General features: G+C 42.7%; 1 non-coding gene across 1 annotated transcript; it reads left to right on the top strand.

Moving 5' to 3' along the window:
- The first annotated feature begins 6,268 nt into the window (after window positions 1–6,268).
- Window positions 6,269–6,350, top strand: TRNAS-AGA (transfer RNA serine (anticodon AGA)). Its single transcript has one exon. It is a non-coding gene; the product is annotated as a tRNA-Ser (tRNA).
- The last annotated feature ends 11,018 nt before the right edge of the window (window positions 6,351–17,368 follow it).

Here is a 17,368-nt window from a genome sequence, read left to right as displayed (position 1 = left end):
TTGAGCATCTGCAACAACTAATGAACATGCATCATGGACGAAAGGATCATAAGTGCACTCTTCACTAAAAGCCCATTCTGCATCAACATCAACATCACAATATCCTTTCACAAAAGACTCAACGATAGCTACATTTGTAGCCTCTTTCTTCTTAGCCTCTTTGGTATTCAACTTAGGACACTGCTTGATCAAATGGTCATTAGCTTTACAGTAATGGCAACGCATCTTCTTTTTGACCCTATCACCAAAATTCCCAAACGAATTGTTGTGCCAACCAACATAATTAGAATTAGGAACATGTGATTTACCACTCGTAGAAGAACCATGAGAAGTGGCTACATTGCCGTTATCATATTGTTTTGAGCAGCAATAAAGGCCTATTCAATTGCACGTTGTCTAGTCCTATTTTTTTTAATGGAAAGTGACTCTTGCAACAACAATGTGACTCTGGAAAGTGACTCTTTACATTAATGGAAACTCATCTTCTTTTTGCCCCTAGCACCAAAATTCCTAGACAAATTTCTGCCAACGAAAGCATTAGGAACATGTGATTTACCACTCGTAGAAGAACCATGAGAAGTGGCTACATTGCTATTATCACCTTTTTTTGAGCAGCAATAAAGGCCTATTCAACTGCATGCTATCTAGTCCTTTTTTTTTTGGAAAGTGACTCTTGCAACAACAATGTGCATAATGCATCAAACTTGACAACTTCAGGATTTCCTTGGGTCATAAGTCTCTAAGTACTAGCAAAAGTCTGGTAAGAATTTGGCAAGGAATCAAGAACAGTCTACACAAGGGAATTGTCAGAAATGACTTTGCTCGCAGAAATAAGTTTCTCATTGATATCCTTGACACCAACAAGGAAAGTCTCCATGGTATCTTCCTCATCATAATCTTTGACTCCAGGTCTTTACGTAGCAATGCAATTTTTGTCTCATTACAACTTGCATAAAGACTAGCCAGAATATCCCAAGATTGTTTTGCAGATTTTGCTAAATGAATGTGGGGAGTAATAGTGCGCTTCATAGATAGTGCAATCAATGCATGAGCCTAAGCATCTTTTACATCCCAACAAGTTTGCACAGTCGTAGGCATAATAGCTCTAGCAGCAGCAATCCTGCCACCAAAAATTGGTGCGCTTCACATACAACACAATCAATGCATGAGCCTATGTATCTTTGAAATCCCAACGAGCTTGCTCAGCCATAGGCATAACAGCTCTAGCAGCAGCAATCCTGCCACCAAAAAATTGCAACATCCTCAGAACCAAGGCGTACATCAATGCCCTACACAATGTTCCAAATGCCTATTGACACAAGGACATGTTGCATCATGGAAGCCCACATAGGGTAATTGTCCCCATCCAATCTGTCCTCAGCAGCAAACATCTTGAACACATCTGTGTTGTTGTCAGCCATTGTGAATGCTGCACTTGATGTAATAACTACCCAAAAAGAGGAGAAACGAGGCGAGAAAAACACGTGCTATATATCACAAGCTTTAGAAGACTGTAAGGGACCTATTATGAAAAAAACGGCACTGACAAAAATTTTACACAAAATGATAAAATTGCTTGTGCAGTATTGCCTATAGTGGAAACAGAGGCCAAAATGAGCTTGAATCAAAAATCTGAGTGGACCCAACTCTGCAAGCTATCCCAAAATATTTTTTGACCTGCGAACGCTAGCCAAAGCTCACAAAAATTGGAGAAAGTGAGTAGGCATGTGCTGGAGCTCGGGACGACACAACCTGCTCTGATACCAACTGTTTCAATTAGGGTTGCAAGAAAACCCATACAGCTTGGAGAAGACAAAGGAAGCTCAAGGAACACAATAGAGAGCATATTACTTAGTGTGCAATGGAAAGATAAGATAGCCCTAGAGTGATGGGCATATATACAATGCACATGGGAAAAAACCGCCTAGTGAGGGGGAAAATGCCTCGACGGTCCTAAGTGTGTTTACACACATCACTACCACATGTATATGGTAACGCAAATGGATATGAATACAGCTTTTCTTCACGAGGATCTAGAAGAGGATGTTTTACATGAAGCAACCTGAAGGTTTTGAACATCCTAGCAGGGAGAAGCTTGTATGCAAACTCAAGAAATCACTTTATGGCTTAAAGCGGGGTTCTAGCAGTGGTAACAAAAGTTTGATGCTTTTATGCAGTCCCAAGGTTTTAGAAGGAGTCAAGAGGATCACTGCTTGTATAAAAGAAACTCAGTGATGGTTCTTTGGTCATTTTCATTTTATATGGAGATGACATGCTCATTGCAGGAAAGTCCACTATGGAGATTACCAAATTGAAGCAAATGTTGAGCAGAAACTTTGCTATGAAAGATTTGGATGAAGCAAATCATTTTCTTGATATGAGTATTAAGAGAGACAAGAAAAGAGGAATTCTCGAGCTGTCTCATGAATCCTATATCCACAAAGTGTTGTAGCGTTTCAATATGCAGGGGGGGAAGGCAGTGAGTACCCCACTACCGTCACATTTGAAACTTAGCAAACAGAAGATTCTCCCAAGCCAGATGCTGAGAGATCAGAAATGGAAAATGTGCCATACTCTTTGGTTGTAGGAAGTCTTATGTATGCTATGGTAGCTACAAGGCCAAACATTGCATTTGCAGTGGGAGTGGTTAGTCGGTATATGGATAATCCTAGCAAGCAGCATTGAATATTGGTGAAACATATCCTTAGATACTTGAAGGGTACATCAAGCAGGTGTTTACACTTCAATAATAGTGATGCATCTAAAATGTTTGGTTACACGTATGTACATTATGCAAGTTGCCAAAATAATATGAGATCTACATCTGGTTACATTTTCATATTTGCAGGAGGAGCAATTTCTTGGAGATCATCTTTCGAAGATTGTACGTCTTCTACCACTACCAAGGCTGAGTATGTTGCAATGTTATATGCCAACAAGGAAGCTATATGGTTGGCACGTTTAGTGGGAGATCTAGACATTCAACATGTTCCATTTTTGCATTGTGATAGTCAGAGTGCGATTGCTTTGGCAAGGAATCCCGTGTTTCACTCCGATTTGAAACACATTGAGGTGAGGTATCATCTCCTTCAGGATGCATGGATAGATAGGCGTTTGGATCTTGTCAAGGTCCACACTGATGACAACACAGCATATGCTCTTACAAACAATCTAGCTACGGAGTAGTTTGCACATTGCATTGAGTTAATGGGTGTAGGTTGAGAAGTTTTGTACAAGGATGAAGCTATCGTGCTTCACGATTGTACATACTAGATAATAGTCGCCACTTATGACCACATTGGCATTTAAGTGGAAGATTGTTGGGTAAAGGCCATACGGTCGGGCGCCCATGTGAACCTAACTCATTAACCTTTGTATACACTAACCCTTCGTTACTCACATATACAAAAAGGTGCAATAAAGAAACACATGCTGCACATTACATAGTTGTGTGTTTTCCCTAAACCTTGGTCTCTCCTCCTTTCTCTCCTTCCCCCTTCCTTGCATGCACGCGCATGGGGCTTCACGCCCTTCACTCCTCCCGAGGAGGAGGATCTCTGAAATGTGACAGACAAAGGATGGCCCTGTGGGAGTGAGTGGATTTCTAGGTTGGGGCATGGATGCCCTTTTCTAGCCAGTTGCTCTGGCGTTGGATGGGGTGGACCTTTTGGCGGTGTCTCTTTCACGCCCTACTTTGCTCTTTCTCCCGCTCCTGCACCCTTTGGGTTTCGGACCCAGGTGGTTGAAGCTTTGTTTGGTGGTTACGATTATATATCGGTTTTGTTCTATCGTTTTGACTTTAATTGGAGGCTCTCTCTGGGAATGCGGATTGTAGGTGGCAGAAACGCCGTCGTTATGGCACCTTGAGAGGCATCTTTTTGGTGATGGGGATGATGGGCCATGTCCTTTTGGAAAGCTTCACAAAACATCCAAAATGTTGAGGAACACAGGGGTAGACTCTTAGATCATATAGATCTGAGTCCGAGTATAGGAGATATGCCAAAATTAGTGTTTTGGGGTTTGAAAGTTCGGAATAAACCTAATGCTGCACATTTTTTTGTAATTTTGAGTAGAATTTTTAAAAATAAACATCACCATCTCCTCCAAAACATGCCAAAAGCCCGACCTAGACTCCTGGATCGTAGCAATTGTGCAAGTAGCATGCACAAAAAGATCTTTTGAAAACATAGAATACTCCATTTTTTCTCTCTACAATCGAGAATTGGTATAAGCTGCCTCAAGAGGGGGGCAATGACAGAATTATCGTACATTTTTGCAAACGCAAAAAATTAGCAAAATTTAGGTGACCGAAATGTGCACGCCACAATTTTGTATCTACACTAGCCTTCGAATCAAAAAGTGTGCATGCTCAATCTTTGACATAGTTTTCATATGCATTGAGCCTATATAGCCACAATCATGTAATGTGAACATTTGTCAACCATAAACTCCATACAAGATCAACTTGTCATACAAACATAGAAATGTAAAAAAAAAAATAATACTGGAAGCACGTAAATGATTCAAATTTTGCCTGAAGCGGCTATACGCAGACATGCCTTAATAAGCATCAACGGAAGGCACAATGCACAAAAGATTTCCAAACAAAGAAGTATGCAAAGGATCCACAAATGACACTATGTGTATGTTGCAACTTGTGTGCAACCACAGAAAGCCAACATCTGACCGTGCCTCCACTGGGGGAACAAAGCAACTACTATCTAAAACCTGTTGAAATGTATCAAGCTCACTAAATTTGGAGGATCAAAATGTGCATGCAAAAGTTCTGCACCTGCAACAACCTTTCATTAAAAACTGCAGCTGTCTTCGTAACTACTCCATCTTTGTAATAACTGCGGCCCTCCCTTGCCGACACCCTCATTTTTTTGACCTTGGGAGTCCTCTCACCTCCTTCCGAGGAGGAGAATGGGCGATCAGTCTTGTTGGTTTCTCCCCTCGCGGGCTTCTTTGCCCTATGGCAGCGATCAGATTTCCATGCTGGGGGAATGTCTCTCCTTTTCTAGCATGTTTCTCTGGCATTGGATCTCTTGGCGGTGTCTCTTTTCGGCCCTCCTTTTTTCTCTGTCTTGTTCCTACGCCCTTTGGTGTTTGTACCCAGGTGGTTGGAGCCTTTGTTTGGTGGTTATGATTTTGGCTCGATCACTTCGACTTGCCGTCATGGTGGCACCTTGAGAGGCGTCTTCTGGTGGCCCCACCCTTCCGGCAAGCTCTAGGGTATGTTGTTTTGTGTGAGATCTGTAGGTGTCTTGCTTGGTTGGGGTTGGCCTCCCCTGTTTTGGCTAGTATTCTATTTTGATGTGGGTGAGTGTGATTTCATCTTGCCTCTCATGGTAAAGGTTGGTGCCATGGCTCGATGCAAGCATGGCTTGCTATGTGAGTTTTTGGTTTTAATACATTCCACTCACAAACTGTGAGTTTTACAAAAAAAAAAATTAAAATGTACATGTGTGCAAATTTTTCATTTGCATTGAGCTTCCCCACAATCGTGTCATTAAAATTGAGATCATCAATAATAGATCTATTATCCACAAATTTCACTACAAGGCCAGGAATTACCTCCAATTTTTCATCAAGGTCGTAAATGTTGTGACAAGGCAGCACTAGCTTTGTCGAGCTCCCACTTTTTGTAAATGGTGGCAGTCCGTGTAGTTAGTGCATTGGTGGCACACAATGGTAGGAACATACGCTAGTAGCTGGGCATGAAAGCTGCAGGCAAGCAATATTTCTAAATGGTGGTTTGCATGAGAAGGTGTATGTAATGTGGACTTAGTTGGAATGAGGGAGAATCAAAGTATGTAGGGTGAGCAAAGCACCACGAGGGTAGTGTGAAGTGTGACAAGATAAAATTCTACCCAATTGCTCATGGATTTTGTGATAATACAATTGAGAGCACCTTGCTTGTAAAAAAGTATTCTCTTTTAGCCAAAAAAATCAATCTGTTCTTGACGTACGATCATCATCGGTTCAAACTATGCTAAAGTTTAGGATGGCTTGGTTTTAGTCCTTGAGATGGGTCTCTTCCATCATTATTTAGAGGGATTTCTCTGAGGTAGATTCGACCTTGCTCGTCGTGAACGTGTGGCTACACCGATGGAAGTGGGTTTGAAACTTTCAAGTGCATTACGCCAAATGTAGCTATGGGAAGGGAGAAAGTGGGTTAGGTGAGGCAGGTCTCATGGTGATTGGCATGGGAGCAATCCGATGTGTGCGGAATAAAACAAGCATAAGTTGCCCTGTGTACCATCAAGTGGACGTGCCGGAGTGGTTATCGGGCATGACTAGAAATCATGTGGGCTCTGCCCGCGCAGGTTCGAATCCTGCCGTCCACGGTTCGCTCGACTGTACTTTCTTACTGAGCGCTATTGTTGGTACGTATCTAAGGTCTACACCTTGGCGACGGAACAGGTTTTTCGCTGTTCATTGTCGCTCACGTTTTGGATCGTAAGATCCTATACGCTACACGAGCTCGAATCCTGCCGTCCACGCTCTCGCTTGATTGATCACCCTTCCAGAGCGCTCTCGCTGGTTACTACTGTACATAGTTAAGGTCTACACCTTGGCGACGGAACAGGTTTTTGCTGTTCATCGTCGCGCACGTTTTGGATGGTAAGATCCCATACGCTACACGAGGTAGCAATGCGACCTAAAATGCAATTCTGTTTGCTACTCCCTACTACTACTGCCTTTTCAATTAAAAAGATCGTATCACCTACTGGCTCACACCTAATTTTATTCATATAGTCCGTGGTTCCTCTGAATCCTTGGAACTTGAGCGCCTTGTGCCCCGCCCCATGCCCCTTCACACTAACCCTCTAAAAAAGGTAGAAAGGACTCGAACATGCGCCGACAACAGAGGAATCCCCCTTCCAATCCACTGTAAACCACAAGGGCAACTGCTCTCGCGTGTCAAATGCGTTGCGCGTTAACTTTAAAAACATTGCCCTCGATGCGGCTTCTGCACGTCTTGGGCTATGCACGCCGGGTTGGCTCTGCAGGATGGTGCCCATCCCCTCTTACCTCTTGTGCGACCTTGCCTTGCCATGCCCGGTCCCTCGTTGGCTGACTCGCTACCATGCGCTCCCTCCCTGTCCCGTTTCCTTTTTCCTTCGCTTTCCTTCGCATTCGCCAGAGGATCTTCCCCTATTCTCTCTATTAAACCAATAAAAATGATTGGGTACCCCCTACTGGGAGTGTACTAAAACCCAGCGCCCTTGCTTAGCTGTCTCTGCATGTTCAACTGCATTTTGGCATGAGCAACCTGCCCTTCAACGGTAGGCTCCCTTTTTGGTTGCTACTCTTGCTAACAGAGCTTGCTCTTAGCTTACTTGGGAGCTCTCTTCCAGACGGTATACGCCCAAGTACACACAAAGGAGGTTTTCCAGGGCCTGGAAGAAGCCCATTCTAATTGATGTCACATACAATCCTCCAAGGCCTTTTCTCCTTTTGGACAAGATTGCGAATCAAACGACCGCTTGAGGGACACGGTATGCGATGAAAAGTTGTCTCCTCGAGGGTTGGCTTTCTGCTCAGCGATGCCGATGATAAACCGGCCATTGTTATGGCTCGTGCTTTCTAGATTTGTTAAAACCCCCATGTATATGGCAATATACTACTTGAAAACGAGGGGTTGCTCTAACGTCTGTGCTATATTCTTTGCATTCATATGAACTCTTGCTTGATATTTTCCCTTTAATCATTAGTTTCGGTGTATTGGTTTTGCTTAACTGATAATATGATCTTCGCCTTAGATAACTAGCATGCTAGATTCAAACCTAGCTGCCTAGCTAGTTATGGCTACGTTGGTAGCTAGGAGGGTACCTAGGTAGTTTGGATACCGGTAACTCGTGTAGCTAGCTAGGCAGTTTAAAAACTCCAATATCCGTCTATGATAAAATGGTGTACTACGGTAGACCTAGAAGCTAGCTAATGATCCGCTACCTAGTAGTCTAGGTAGCTAGCTGCATAGATACATAACATCTCTTCCTTAACGAGGACATACAACTAGCTACCCACACCCACTCAGCTAGCTAGCAAGTTATCTACCTCGATATATACCTTTGTTTCGTTGCCTTGTAGATCATTTCGTAGAGCATGGTTGAGCCAACTAGCTATATAATTAGCTAGTTAACTAGCTACCTCGATGACTGCTGGCTACTTTAGAAGCTTTCTACCAGGCTAGAAAGGTAGTAAGCTACCTATCTAGCTCGCTAACTAGGTGGATAGTGGGATTCTTAGACATGTAGCTAGGCTCGAGCCTTTGGTCGCCTTTATGGATTCTTTACAATAGAAGGGGCCAGACTAGCTAAAATCTTAATTTGTTACCAAGTTACCCTCTTGGATAGCTAGCAAGTTAGTTAGCTACCGAGTTGATTGTGGCTAGTTTGGTGCTCTTGTGGATGTTTTAGTAGACTATTGTGGCTAACTAGCTAGCTATCTAGATGACTCCGCTACTTTGTAAGCCATCTGTTTCAAATGGTAGACTACATTGGACCTACCAACTACCTAGCTAGGTACATGGGTATTTGGATAACATATGTAGCTACACATGATCCTTTGATAGCCTTGGACTATGTAGGAGCCACCTCTTTGACTTGTGTATTTCATAGGGCATCTAGGTAGAATGGCACTCCTACCCAACTACCTAGCTAGGTAGGTAGCTATGTAGTTAGGTACTTGGCTAGCTTATGTAGCTCGGCTTGCACTTTGCTGGTGTTGTAGAAAACAAGTTAAATGCGCCAACGTAGCTAGCTAGTTAGCTAGAAAATTAACTATGAAAATAGGTTGAGCCTTTAGTGGCCTTGTAGATCATTTAATATAGTGTGGTTAAGCTAGCTAGCTACAGACTTAGCTAGTTAACTACCTACTAACTGGGTACGATAGAAGTCATCTGCTAAGCTTGCAAGTTAGTGAGCTAACCTAGAAAGCTAGCTGGATAATTGGCTCCTTAGATATGTAGTTAGGTTAGAGATTTTGGTGGATTTTATAGACGATTTACAATAGCTACAATTTGAATCTTTTTCAGTAAGTATTTTCCATGGTAAGGTCCTTCGCTATTACACATTCCAATTGTTTTGCTGTAGTGAAAGGATCTTGACTAGCACGTGCATGCAACATCTCACCAATGAGAAAGATATACATCTCCTCACATAATCACTCATATTAGCATAGCTTAGCTTAGCAATTAGCATGGTAGAGGAGATGAGCATGCATTGAAGCTTGGCTCTTGGTTGGATTTGCATCACAAAGGCAAGAGTTGTTGGTGTAGGCCTCCCTTCTCACAAGCTTGGAGTAGGTGGTAAGGTTCCCATTAAAGCTTGAAAAGGAGAGAGAGAGTCTTCTTGCTCCACACATGAGATTGTGTGAGTGTGTAAGTGATAATGCCTTTGAAAAATCAGCCCCCTCTCTCTCTTGGTCGACCCCTCTTGCTATTTGCTCATGCTCACACCCTATTGGACCTCCCCAGGCTTAGCCAATGGAAACTAAGCAGCATAAGTGATAGCCTTCTGACATGTGTCCCCCTTTCCCCTTTTGTGAGAGATTTAGGTAATTACTTAATGCAACTAAACTCGCATTGGACCCCTTTGTCTCCTGGACAATAGGAATCAGGCAAGCCATTGGGCTGCTGAATGCTCATTGGACCCCTTGGGATACTGTCCAATAGTCTTCTAGAGAGCTTAATTCTTAATGGTTCTTTTATTAAGTGTTTTTTGTTGGGGTATAAAGCCCAATGTGGTCGCCCAGGTAAGTGGGCGGGCCGCCAGGTATGTACACATATTCTTTTGTAAAAACCTAATAAGAACTCACTATGCTCTACACATTACAGTAGAGCGAGTTCACCATATCGTCGTGCTCTTCTTCTCGCACTCTCTCTCGCGTCGCACTTCCGCTCGTACTCCTTCAACTGGTATCAGAGCTCAGATCGAGGCTCGGGGCAGCACTGCAGGAGGCTAGAGTCACCAGCTCAGATTGGAGTGAAATTCGACAGGCAAAGACACGGCCCCAAATCTTGTGGGAGAGCCCGCAGGGATTGGTGTGCTCAGAATTTCATTCTGAGGTCATCTCGGTCACCGTTCGGCTTCGACAAAGTCCTGCGCATGCCATTTTCGACTACGTGGTCTCAGCGGGTGTAGATCCGACTCTGCAAATTTGGGGTTTTCGGCCTACGACTGCAGGTGCTGAGGATATCGACACTCCCAGAGTGTTGATTTGTGGCTGTCTACACATCGAAGGACGGCTCACAGTTCTTGGAGGCGTGTCACATACGACACGGGCGCATCTACACACAGACTGTAGGCGACATCCACTAGTTCATCAGGTAGCTTGTGTTTGCTGCTTGATATTCCAGATTTCATCCTGACATTGCAGGTACTTCCACATGGGATGTATTGTCAGAGATGATGTATGTCTGTTGAGGGTTTGCTGGCTATGAGTCACGCAGCAAACAACCGCCGCAGCGGTTACAGCATACAGTGGGAAATTTGTGGATGTATGACTTTGTGGGAAGTCTATGTACTGTCAAATTTACTACAGCCTTTGTTGAGGGTCGAGTGAGGTTTTATTGAGCTGGGGGATTCTCGAATGTTGAGATCCTTTCGGTGATACAGGTCTTGGAGCGATCCCTCGAGCACCCTTAGATAGGCAGCTAGGATGTATTGACTGTGAGTTAGACAGTTGGGATTGCATCTTTGCTTTACTGCCGTTGAGGCATTGTCGCAGTCTATGCTTACAGGATAGTGACAGGACAGTCAGAGACAGTACAGGTGCAGGACAGGTTTACCCACAGCTTACAGTGTTAGAGAGAAAGTGGTTTTTTGAGCTGTTTTTGGGTCTGTTTTTAGTACACCAGAGCCATTTTACAAAGGAGACTCTGCCAAAATTTTTGCAGAATCTGAAGCTTTCTTGGTTCATTTGACAGGTTGATATTGGTTCAGAGGTCAGTTTACAGGGGAAACTCTGCCGAATTTTTCCCAGGAAAGTAAACTACTGTGAAGCGTAGCTATGGCTGGATCACAGGACACTGCTCTTTACAATATCAAGAAGCTGGATGGAACCAATTTCCCATTGTGGAAGAAGCAGATTTGGCACGTGTTGGTACAAAAGAAGCAGATAAAACCTATAAAGCTCAAGGGGATACAACCAGAAGATATGGACGAAGATGAATGGAGCGAAATGGATGAATTGGCACTTTCTACCATTATGATGACTTTGGCAGAAAGCGTTTACTTCAATGTAGCAGACGAGATGTCGGCTTATCAAGCATGGTTAAAGCTGAGTGATCTTTATGAGAAGCAGAGTGCAGCTTCATAGGTATACTGGCTTAAGAAGCTTGTTGACTTGAAGATGAAAGAAGGGACACCTATGTCCAATCATCTGAATGAATTCAACACAATCTATAGTCAGTTGTCAGCTCAAGGTGTCAAGTTTGATGAACCTGTTAGAGCTATGTTCCTGTTGATCACCTTGCCGGAAAGTTGGGACACTTTTCGCACAGCTTTGAGTAATTCTGCACCTCCAGATGGTTTGAACATAGCAGGTGTAGAAGAAAGTCTTCTTACTGAAGAAACCAATAGAAAGACAATGGACAAAGGCAAAGGAACAGCCTTAGTTGTCAGGGGAAGGACCAAAGAAAAGTACAAAGGTGGAAAGAGAAAAGTACCAAGGTGGAAAGCCTTTGTTTGGTGGCTTTTATAGACGATTTACAATAGTTACAATTTGAATATTTTTCAGTAAGTATTTTCCATGGTAAGGTCCTCCGCTATTACACATTCCAATTGTTTTGCTGTTGTGAAAGGATCTTGACTAGCATGTGCATGCAACATCTCACCAATGCTTTGCTCAAATTTTTGTCTCTCCTTTTTGCACATGGATGCTTTTTCTCTCCTAGGTGAATAGCACACCTTGTACTTTTGTGCTTATCCTTAGGCAAACAATGATAAATAGCGATGCACTTTGGCATTTTCCCATAGTGTACGCAGATCAAAGTTCCATGCTTTGGGGTAATCATCCGTTTGTACTTGATTGATAGAGATGACCACACAATTTGGACTTCATTATGTAGATTTTCTCTTACATAGAATGGAAAATCTAAGTTAATGCATTGAAGATGACTTGAGAATCTACTATATCTCACTACACCATCAAAACAATCAATATTGCAGGTTACATATTCTATCCGCATGTGATTGTCGTATCTTTTCTCCATCCCAAGCATCCCACAGGATTTTTCAAAAGGGTGGTCGCTTATATGCAGCATATCCATCATAAAATGATGGGAGCTCTTTGACCTGAATAATGTCCTTGAATTGCTTAAGAGAAACTATATGCAAATTGCTATGCTGTAGTGGAAAAACTTGTATCATGTTCGTCAAGGTCGTGGGGAGGGGGGTAGCTGATCACAACCATCCATCCCATGTCCTTTCTCTTGCAGAATCTCGTCAGTGGGCATTGGATGGCAGACAAATAAGCACTTGGATATGGGATTTATAGACCAATGCTTGCATCACAAATTAGCACACGGAATCACACCTACTGCAGACACCTTAGCAAGCGGAATGCAGGAGCATGGATTAATGCAGGGCCTGCCACATTAGCGCACAAAAAATTGGATTTGCTTATGCCGTTATGACTGTCACCCATTTGCAGGCTGTGTGCTGGCCCCCCTCCCCACAACCTTGACAGCCGGGAATGGCCCTGTAGTGGCCATTCCTTAAAATAATGTGCTCCCACCATGGCTCCCGGCCTTCGTCGGTCGCCATTCGATCGCCCATTATTTCAAGGAATGGCCACTGCAGGGCCATTCCCTACACCATACCACTAGATGGAGCTGATGTAGGGATTGCAGGTTCATTGGCTAGTTCTATAGACTCCCTTTATTTCCTGCAATGCTTGACTCCAACTATCCCCCACTAGATAAATCCACTTTGTAAAATTGATGTAGCTTGTGATCAACAAAGATAGCATATTCTCCATCAACAATTTTTAAAACATCCAAATTCACATGTGCTCCTAGAAATGTCCACGAACGCAACGATACGTGGTCTACTATGGAATCAAAATGCTCTTTTAGAGCAGTAACCTTGAGCTCATATATTCAACTTTCAAAAACTAGCACTAGCTTCTAGCCAATCCTAGGGCCAAAGAATATGATATGCCTATCCATGAAGAAACTTCACTTTTTTGCATGTTGTTTGTAGGATACAGAGAGTATAGAAGAAAGAAATAGCTACTCAGTGGACACGAACAAAATAAAAATTTAAAGAATCATTTTGTTATTCTTTTATTGCATTAAAATATTAAAAAGGACCTGCAAGATTATCAAAATATTAGAAGATAAATTTCCAATTGTGAAGAAAATTCATAAAGTGAATGACATTATTCTATAATAAATAGAGCCCACTTTAAATATGAAAATTTTGAAGCACTCTACATATGTCGTTATGAAGGTCGTATGTCTTTTGTGTGATTATCATGCATATTTTTTTGAATGATATGTTAGGGTAAGCCCACACTTGTGGCACCATATGGGAAAGGTCCCTTATCTACTAGGATGGATGAGATGGTGACTCGGTCCATCAGAAAAAGAATGCAACATCTCTATCCAATGGATGTAAACTACCAAGCCTATATTAGAGGATATTTTCTAATGAATCAATTGTACTTTGAGTCCTATCATTGTCTCTATACTCTCTCCCTTAATGTTCTTGCAAGTGGTGTAACCTAACCCTAATCGCCATCTCTCCAACCCTAACCCTAACACCAAGATTAAGCTAAGGCAAGATTAACTAGGGAGTACACTTCCGCATCAACTAACCGATCAAGTGGTATTAGAGCCAACGATTTCATACCTAGGCCTATCACTTAACTAACATCTATTTGCATTAGCTTAATAATCCCAATCCCTAATCACCACTTGGGCACGATCATGATCCACTACCCTTTGGTGATTAGGTGAGGGGGAACGCGCTTTTAGCATTGGTCTCTTGCATTGGTTGTGTGTTCAATTTTCTTCATTATATTGTGTTTATTACGATCCCATTTTGCATCACCATTTCTCTCATTGAAGACACCGTTGCTTTGTGCAACTTGTGTGTGTGTACGACACATTTCTGCAGAGATTTTTGTAGAGCCCTAGATCATTAAACTCGGTGTACTGTGGCAACTTCGATTAGCTTGGCAACCCCATTGCTGATTTTTTGGTTTTTTGTAGACCTGCAACTGAAGAAGTTTGTATGTATGCATGTGAAACTTTGAGCATTTAATGCTCAGAGAGGTTTTGGGGACTAAAAGTTGAATTTTGATTCTTTAAAAGGGCCCACGTGGAAAGCCCCCCTTGTAAAGTCAAGGCCACCCTTATCTAAAAGGGATGCTCACCATGTTGGTGGCAGAATTTCTCCTCGTGTAAAGCAGCATTCAGGCATTTTTTGGGTCCGATCAGATGCCAACGAACCAAATGGATTCTCATTTTCTACCTATTGCCTGCAACACACGGCCCATGGGTCAACAGCTACTGTGGTGTCCGCAACCCGCCGAGGTTGCCTAGTAGCTTCTAGCCACTGTTTGACAGGTGGGCTTCCATGCACTCAACCCAATTTGAGGGCACTTTTGAGTCCGCCCATATAGTGTCCACGGTCCCATAGCCTGTCTTGCAACATACTCTAGTACCTTCGGCTCCACTACACATGATTCAAGTGGGCAAGACCTGTAAGCTCTTGAGCTCTAACACCAAGGCCCTCCAAAGAGCACCAAGTTTCCCTTGAGCCTTTTTCTCCAAATCCTCCAAGCACACCCCGAAGCTTCAAGATCTCAAGATAAGGCACCAAAGAAACATTGGCAAACCAAAACACTATCAAGCTTTAACAAGGAGTTTCTCAAACTTCTCAAGGCGTCATCGCCCCAAAATACGTACATATGAAAAAGCAAATCACAAGATTGTAAAGCCCCATCATCTTTGCACTATGCATAGAATTACAAGTTCTAGACACCACCTATACGTCATATATACAGTAAGATTGTCCCATAATCATGATCACACACACGAGCAATAAAATGATATGTATGTGTCCCTCCATTTTCCATGGAAATTGTATCCTTCTTAGACCGGACCTATGAAGAACGTCACAACTACACAAAGAAGATGACACCAACATCACGACATCAAGATGAAGATGATGAAGGGGACAACAACGACAACCACTGTTCTTAAATGAATTAAAATTTTATGACATGAATTATTTCTTATTACCATAGGTCTACCTTGTGAGCCTAGGATGAGTACTATTGAACCATAGGGGATGAATCCATTATGATAACCACAATGATGAATCATGTACTGCGCCTAGATGTATTAGTAGGGCCTTGGAGTATGCTATGAATTGAAATTACAACATCTTTGTATTTTGCCCCAAGCGTTGGCTTAAGGGGGCAATTTTTAGGGTAAGACCACACTTGTGGCACCACATGGGAAAGATCCCTTGTCTACTAGGATGGATGAGATGATGACATGGTCCAATAGAAAAATGATGCAACCTCTCTAGCCAATGGATATAGACTACCAAGCCTATATTAGAGGCTTTCCCATTAAAGCTTGAGAAGGAGAGAGAGAGAGTCTTCTTGCTCCACACATGAGATTGTGTGAGTGTGTAAGTGATAATGCCTTTGAAAAATCAGCCCCCTCTCTCTCTTGGTCAACCCCTCTTGCTATTTGCTCATGCTCACACCCTATTGGACCTCCCCAGGCTTAGCCAATGGAAACTAAGCAGCATAAGTGATAGCCTTCTGACATGTGTCCCCCTTTCCCCTTTTGTGAGAGATTTATGTAATTAATTAATGCAACTAAACTCTCATTGGACCCCTTTGTCTCCTGGCCAATAGGAATCAGGCAAGCCATTGGGCTGCTGAATGCTCATTGGACCCCTTGGGAGACTGTTCAATAGTCTTCTAGAGATATTAATTCTTAATGGTTCTTTTATTAAGTGTTTTTAACTTAATTAAACTAGATTTACTCTAGCCTAATTCTCATTGGTCCACCTCCAAGGCCATCCAATAGGATTTGAGTACACCTTGTGGGGCATCTAGGCTAGGGAGCTGACATGTGTCCCTCATTCCCTTTGTGTAAAGGGAGCTTGTGTGTGTGTGTGTGTGTGTGTGTGTGTGTGTGTGTGTGTGTGTGTGTGTGTGTGTGAGTTTCTCTCTCATCCCCTACTTCTTGGGCTCTCCCCCTCCTATGTAGGGCTTGTAAAAGACTTTTTGGGACACACACAAAGCATCCAATTTTGCTAGGCTTTTGACCTTTGGACACATCCTTTGAATTTTGGAACCTTAGCATTTTGGAAGTCTTAATGGGCTGAGCCTTAGGGTCTTTTAAGGCCATTGTTGCATCTTGCTCTTTTGCAGATGGCCCCCCCTTTGGGTCCCTATTTTCCCTACTTTGGATCCCTATTGTGGCCGGTCTGCTAGCTTAACCAATATTCTAGCTTTTTCTCCCCTAGCACTTCCCCATATAAAATGATTAGTTTAACATGAGAAAATAATTTAGGAGAACTAGATACTAGGTATTATGACATTACCTCTCTCTTGAAATCAGAATCGTCCTTGACTATGGGGTAGAGAAGATAAAGCATATTCATTAGTCCTTTCCCTAGCGGGTAGAGGATCCCTATGTTACCCTATGACATCGTTCCAGAATAGATGATTAGTCCATTTGGCGCTTGAGAGCCTAAGCTCCCGCAAGCATGTTTGCACATTAGTCCTATCAATCTTCCATAGTAGAGTGACAAGCTCTACTTGGTGTTCGGGAGACATCGTCTTTGCAAACTTGATCTAAGCATGCATACTACTTCATTTTTGTGCACAACACAGAAAAAGAGAGTCTTACAAGACAAAAACTTTGTTCAGTTTTAACATTTGTACATTTGCTTACTCTAGGGAAGCATTGTAAGCATTGACAAGGTTTAGGTTATCCTTTAATTGTATGCCTTGCATCCATCTAGCATCTTCAAAAGGATAATTCTTAAACTTAAAAAGATCGGATAGTCTTACCACCTCTTAGTACCTTGTCTTCATGTCGGAGAATGGACTCGGGTTGTAGCACCTCTTCTTGGTCCTTGATCTCCGGTGGGTCTTCAATAGTTGGTTCTTGTGGTGGCTCTCCTTTGTAAGGCTTTATTAGGCTCACATGGAAAGCATTGTGTATGAGCCAATGGTTGGGCAACTTGAGTTGATAGGCCATCTTATTGATTGGCCTAAGAATCTGGAAGGGACCATAGTACCTTTTTGCTAACTTAGCATAGTACTTTTGTGTCCCGTAGGATTCTTTCCCGTCGTTGCCTTAATCGAGACTTGGGAAATT

The sequence above is a fragment of the Adiantum capillus-veneris genome, chromosome 14, assembly GCF_014529385.1.
Source record: "Adiantum capillus-veneris isolate H3 chromosome 14, ASM1452938v2, whole genome shotgun sequence".
NCBI classification, from domain to species: Eukaryota; Viridiplantae; Streptophyta; class Polypodiopsida; order Polypodiales; family Pteridaceae; genus Adiantum; species Adiantum capillus-veneris.
The sequence above is the reverse complement of the archived record's forward strand: the minus strand, read 5'-3'. Positions and strand labels throughout refer to the sequence as shown.